This window comes from Silene latifolia, chromosome X (assembly GCF_048544455.1).
Source record: "Silene latifolia isolate original U9 population chromosome X, ASM4854445v1, whole genome shotgun sequence".
NCBI classification, from domain to species: domain Eukaryota; kingdom Viridiplantae; phylum Streptophyta; class Magnoliopsida; order Caryophyllales; family Caryophyllaceae; genus Silene; species Silene latifolia.
In genome coordinates, this window is record NC_133537.1 from 94,527,574 (window position 1) to 94,534,659 (window position 7,086).

The 7,086-nt window shown below is 39.0% G+C and overlaps 1 non-coding gene across 1 annotated transcript; it reads right to left on the minus strand.

Moving 5' to 3' along the window:
• Window positions 1-2,952: 2,952 nt before the first annotated feature.
• Window positions 2,953-3,059, minus strand: LOC141625248 (small nucleolar RNA R71). Its single transcript, XR_012535038.1, has one exon. It is a non-coding gene; the product is annotated as a small nucleolar RNA R71 (small nucleolar RNA).
• Window positions 3,060-7,086: the final 4,027 nt, after the last annotated feature.

Here is a 7,086-nt window from a genome sequence, read left to right on the forward strand (position 1 = left end):
TCCTTTATCGCCATCTTTGGCCATATTCTCAAAAACCCGATCACTCATGTGGTAATTAGGGTCAAGTCAAGCCTAATTTGAAGCCTAGTTCTGGGTTCGAGTCGAAGTTTCGGCAGCATTTCGTTATAACGACGATTATGCCCTAGAAAAGTGTCCTGAAAAAGCCGTCACAAACCAAAATTCCGAGATGGCAGGAAGTTTACCCATCATCCAAGGATCCCAAATATCAAGTTTCATCGCAAATGGGCAATCCTAAGGCTATTTTCGAAGCAATTTACGGTCTAGCTGTGAAACCGTCTCAATTTCACTCAAATGCTCAAAACTCAACGAAAATTCAAAATAAATACATGGTTATGTTCCTTTTACTACCAATTATCCATTTCTAGTATCATTTTTACAAGGCAAATGCATTTGGGGGAAAAGCCCCAAATTTTCGAAATAATTGGGTTGAAAACCCTAATTTTTTCGATCTAAATTGAGCAAATATAGAAGATTAATGCAAGAATGAGACACATACCTCGATTAGTCATGATTAATGCAAGCTTTTGGATCAACCCTTGGCATAAATGGTTGAGATTTGAGAGAGTATTGTGTGATTTATGTTTCGAAACAAATGAAATGATCCCTCTGTTCATCGCGTTTTTTACGGAATAGACACCTCCAGGAACAGACGCAGCAGGCGCTGCGCCTATTCCAAGAGACGCAGCTCTTGCTGCGCCTCTTCCTGGTGTTCCCTCCATACGAGTTTTCAAAAATTCGTTATGAGTTCGTTATTTGTGGGCCCATCTTTGATGCGCCTCTTCCCCATGCTATTTTATCTTTTTGGTCCGTTTGACGATTATCTTTCGTTCAGACCCGTATTTCTAAGCCAGCAGCAGACTATCATACGTCATTTATCGCTTCCAAGACCTTGCTTATCACAACGAGCACTTATTTCTTCACAGGTGTTTCGACACGCCTTCATTATATTTCCCAACGAGAGTAAGCGGATAGACTCATCTTTTAGGAGGTGGTTGCACCTCTCTATCCTTCTGAGGACATTTTTTTTGTTGTGTTCTTTTGACCTAAAAATAGAAAAACTCATCTTAATGCCATGTTTTGTCAGTTTTCCTTTCTTCTTGGGATCGTCATGTGGATCTCTTCTTTTCTTCCAAGGTCGACATGGTCCAACTAGGGATGATAATTGGTCGGATATGGATGTGGTGGATCTTCTTCTTTTCTTCCAAGGTCGACCTGGTCCAACTAGGGATGACAATTGATCGGATATGGATGTGGTAGAGCCATATCCAAATCTATTTAATTTATGGTCATCCATATGCCACCTTCATCCACTTAATTTTTTTTCATCCACCCATATCCATATCCACCGGGTGAAGCGGGCATCCGTTGGATACTTTCACGCTTATAAAATTTAAGTAATATATCGTAAAAAAAAAAACAATTGAGATGATAAAATTGAAAGGCGTACATCACCAAACAAATCATCTTACATATTGGAGTACAAGTACACCAATTTTAAATCAAATACAAATGTCATAAATTTTTTTTTAATCAAAAGAATTATTAACTTTTAAAAAAAAATTAATTATAAACATTAATTTAGAATATCCACCGGGTGGTTAAGCGGGTAATAGATTATGATCCATATCCCACCCTAAATTCACCCGTATCCATATCCCACCCTAATTTCAAAAAAAAAAAAAAAAATCATCATCCATGTCCCATCAATTTAATTTCGGGTGGATGGATATCCACGGAGTTAGGGTGACACTGCCATCCCTAGGTCCAACCTTTATTGGTGGGAGAACTATGGACATGTCCACTTTGGACCAATGCCTTTCTCCTGGACATGGACCTGCTGAGGAGTTGTTAACTCTTAGGTAAATCTCCATTTTGTACATGGGATGCATATAATATCCTGCTTCAGCATGAATATAAAAAAATAGAAGCAATTGCATGGGAACAAGGGATTCCAATTACATTCCCTTTCCTACATGTACAAGTCTTTGTTGCCAGATCTACCTCTAGCGCATCAATATCAAAATGGCGCCATTTTGATGTAAGGATTTGTCGTCGTTTCCCAATCAAAAACAATTTATAAAGAACCCAAATTAAGTAGTATAATTAGGGTGTCGAACACAAAGATGCCGGGGATGGCGTTAGGTTATGCTTAGTTAGTTGAAGTTTCTAGCTTTAGTCTTTACTTGTTGTTTGCTTGTTTGTGTAGTTTGTGTGCTTCTTGTAGAGTGTGTGTGATTTTTGCCTTACCCTAGTGTGTAAAAGCATTAGTAGTCTTACGGTTTGTCAAGTTGTATGCCTAGGAGGAACCACCAAGCTTTGCTCTTTGACTCCGATCCCGAAAGGCTTTTTAGAGCCTTAAGGAATAGGACCATATCAAGGGTTAGAACCTCTTCTCAAGCAACCATAAACCAAGAAAATCCACCCATCCAACCTCTCATTGAAAGCACAACTCAACAACAACCAAGCAACACAATTGAGCCTTCAATAGAAAATCTATTTCACAACTTCCAATTTCCAAATAGCCCACCTCAAACACCACCCCCTCATATACCAAATCCGCCACCACCAATGGCTTTATGTGACCATAACCGTCCAAACCATAATGATGCTTGTAACCCCATCAATTTTGGCATCTTGGCTCCAAACAATTTTGAGATGCACCCGGCTCAAGTTGGCCTAATTGAAAAAGACTTGTTTGGAGGACACATTGAAGAAGATGCTCATGCTCACCTAAGGAGGTTCAAGAGGAAGGTCTCTATGATGAAAAAGAATGGGGTATCCGAGGATACACTAAGGATGATGTTATTCCCATTTTCTCTAACGGGCAAGGCGGATCGTTGGTTGAATGTGCACCCTCCGGACACATTTACTACATGGGATGCCTTAGCCAAGGCGTTCCTAGAGAAGTATTATCCATCATCAAAGACCGCTATGCTCCGGAACGAAATTCATACCTTTCAACAAGAGGAAGTAGAGTCCCTAGGAGAGGCATGGGATAGGTACCTAGATCTACTTGCTAGTTGCCCTCATCATGGTATCCCGGCTTGGTACGTGACTCAAACCTTTTTTCAAACTTTGCTCCCAAGGACAAAAGAAATGGTGCATGCCTCCGCGGGAGAGGGATTCGATCATTTGGGTGAAGAGGAGGGCACGACTCTAATCAAGAAAATGGTGGACTCCGAGGCAAACTATGGCACAAGAGTGAATGTCTTGAGAAGAAGCAAGCACCCTCCCGAATTCTTAGTGAATGTGGAGACTAATGCTAAGCTTGATATGCTCACCAAAAAGCTTGAAGAGTTGAGTAAGAAGAAGCAAGTGAACCAAGTGAATCAAACTACCACTTCTCATGGACCATCCAAGGAGGAAGTGATGCAAAGATCAACATGTGAGTCATGTGGAGGGATGGGTCACACTTATGAAGTATGTGCAAATAATCATTACAACAACTTTGATGGGAACAATGTGCAAGAGGTGAATGCTTTCCAAGCATTTAACAATTTCTCCAACCATCCACCTAGGCCCTCGTTCAACAACAACCAAGGATCCAACCAAAACTTTGTCAACCAATCTCAAGCATACCAAGATTATAGGGGTAACCAAGGGAACCAAGGTAATCAAAACTTTTACCAAGGAAACCAAGCTAACCAAGGAAACTTTTATAAATTGTTTTTGATTGGGAAACGACGACAAATCCTTACATCAAAATGGCGCCCAAGGTGGCTAGAGGTGGCTTTGGTGGTGGTTGAAAGATGGTCGCATTAAATGGTTGTAATTGTATGTTTGTGGCTAGGGGTGGAAGAAGGGTTCATGGTGGCTGTTGTGGCGGTCCATGGTGGTCGTGGATAGTTGGGATGCGATGTTGGAAGTGGAGGGTGGTCAGTGGTGGTGAGTGGTGGCTGCCACGGTGGTAGTAAAAGCTCAGCAAAGACCGTCTGAAATTAACAGCTGCTCCTTTACTTAGTTTATTTTTCCATGATTTAGCCTATTTTCACCTCCGCCATTTCTTCTCATAATCCCGTCTTGCTCTTCCGCCCCACTTTCCCGTCTTGCCTGCACATGAAATTAATATAATAGTAATAATATTGATATTTTATATTAATACAACTAATTATTAATTATAAACTAATACGACTAATTATTATAAATTAGTAATTAAATGAGCTTATTTGACAATTAAGCACACAAAATCGAGTCGGAATAAGGTATAAATGCGGGGTAAAATACGACTAAAATGCTACTTATCAACGTGGTACTGAGTAGGGTTAGAGGTATGAGATTGCAATAGTGTAGATACCTCATTTCTGCACCTCTCGCAAACCACCCGGTGATGATTGGGCCGCATGTTTGCTACGCGGAACGATTTGTGACAGTTCGTAAGTTTGTCGTCAAGTGATTGCTCAAATATTAATGTCTACCTTTTAGTTGTCATCTACGTGCCGATACGGTCGTTTTGACAGTAATTAGAGTACATTTGGAGTCCGGGCCTAAAACCGTCTCCATTTTCTGATAATCGTTAAATCCCGAGTCAGAATGTTCTGGAATGTTCCGGATATTTCTATTCCATATTTTATAATTATTTGACAATCTTTATTCTTTGGTAAACAATTTCCCGAAATATTCATACAAGATATTAAGGAAAACCAAATTATTCCGTCCTTCTATAACTTAAACACGGAAATCTTTCTTCCGTAGGAGGAAACCACTTGGGAACAGACGCAGCAGGTGCTGCGCCTCTTCCAAGAGACGCAGTGACTGCTGCGCCTCTTCCCAGGTCCTTTTCTGCGTATTTCTCGTATCTTTTTCATATCTTTCCGAGATTCACTTCCAAAGACTCTCCGAAACCCTAATTCCTTCACGTGATTAGTATAAATAGGAGCCTTCGCCCCTCATATTTCTCACGCGAGTGTCCGCCCTTCTCTTCTCCCTTTGCATTCTAGACCTTTGTTCTTACTTTTTGGAGTCTACGTGCTTGAACATTCGACCACGTAAGCTCGGATCTTTCTGAGTACCAGCCTCGTTTGCATGGCCGACCAATTTGACCAACTCCACATCAATCAACTTAATTAATCTAATCGTTTTTCCTCTTACGAGGGCACTTTCGTCTACATTCGAGTCGAGCATCACTAATCGAGAACTTAGTTCTTCTCGTTTCGTCAAACATGTAAGTCTGAGGGTGTAAATCCTTTTTTATTTATTGTTCTTTACTTTTGTATCATCATTAATGTAAGGTTTATGTCGAAAACATCTCTTAAAACCGATTTCTAAAACCGTGCTTCAAAACCCCTTTTTACGGATTTCCAGAAGACAAACCGTCGAGAAAGGACGCAGCAACTGCTGCGCCTCTTCGAAGGAGCGCAGTTCCTGCTGCGCCTTTTCGTGAGGCTGCCGCAGTTCCTGCTTCCTTTCTTCTTCCTTCGTCCTCTATAAATCGTCCTCTTTATTCGTTTTCGTTTGTTTTCTTTAATTCTTTGGTATATTTACATAATCATCTCACATGTATGTTATTTATCATCATTAATACGTATAATTCATCATTAAATCCGACTTAAATCCCAAGTAACTCATATTTGCGGGTTTTCATCATTAAAATCAATTCGGATTTTAGAGATTCAATTCATCAATATTGAGTCTCTGGAATTCTTCATTGACATATTTGCATCTGTTATTTATCGTCACCATCATATATTCGTCATTGATTCATCGTATTTAGCCTAATTAGTTTAATTTGTTAATTAACCCTTTTAACCTTGTAAACATGTAAATAATCCGTTTGCATCCGTCTCATCCATGTTTTATTGCTTTTATGACCATTAATCACATGTAAATAACCTATTAATCACTTTCATCCGAGTAAATAATTAATCAACCATTTAATTCACCAATTTACATTAACGATTTGCAGTTCCGGCATCACAGCCAGAACTCACCACTACTACAAATCCAGGCAACTACAACGTCCCTTTAACAACGATTATTCAAGAAAATCACAATAGACGTTGTAGAATGTATGGCGCGAAGTTTACTAAAATCAATTACAACGGGTATGGTAATCACAACGGTTATTTTTGAACAACCGTTGTTATTAGTTTTAACAACGGGTCACACATGCACAACCGTTGTTAATAATTTGGCGCAAAATTGGCGCAAAGTTAGTGAAAAGTAATCACAACGGTTATTTTTGAAACCCGTTGTTAAAACTTATTTAACAACGGGTGTTTTTTACAACCGTTGTTAAAACATATTTCACAACGGTTGTTGTTTAATAACCGTTGTCAATACCTTCCATACTATAAACCACACAAACAGAAGTCTGCTGCAGCCACAAAACACAACCCTTAATACACAAACACAAACACAGCAGACAAACAAACACAAAACACACACTCTCTTTCTCTCTTTCTCTCTTTCTCATCGTCACTTTATCTTTCGCCGTCATCCTTGTTGATTTCATCGTCTATTACGTTCTGTATTTATCAGGTAAATCTCGCCGTCCTTTGTTAGTTTCATTGTCATTATTTTCTTTTTCTATTTATTTCTTTTGCATGTATGTGTTTTTATCGACCATTATGTTATTTGTTTAAGTATTGTTCGCATAATTAGTTAGTAAAACAATGAAGAAGCAAGATGAAGAAGCAAGATAAACATAATTAATATATATATATATATATATATTTATAAATACATAAATTTAAAAAAAAATTACATATATAAAAATGCAATTCTTATATTTTCATAGAGGATCTTATTCTGCTCTATCGTATCCGTCCTCTCCTCCTTGGCTATTTGAAGGTTCCGTTCAGCGATTGCTATATCGTCATATAGCCGCAATCGCTTTGCTCCGTCAAGCCATCTTCTTTGGCGTGCTTCGTGCGGATCGAGCATCCACAAGGTAGCTCCTGAAACTTTCCTCAATATGGAGGAACCAGGCGGATGAAGTGTTGTTGTTCTCGATCATGGTAAGAGTCTTAAGGATGAAATCATTCATTTTGTTGGAGTTTTTGGAGTTTGTTTTGAAAGATTAAGTAGAGTTTGTTTTAGCAGTTAGGGTTTGGAGATGAATATATT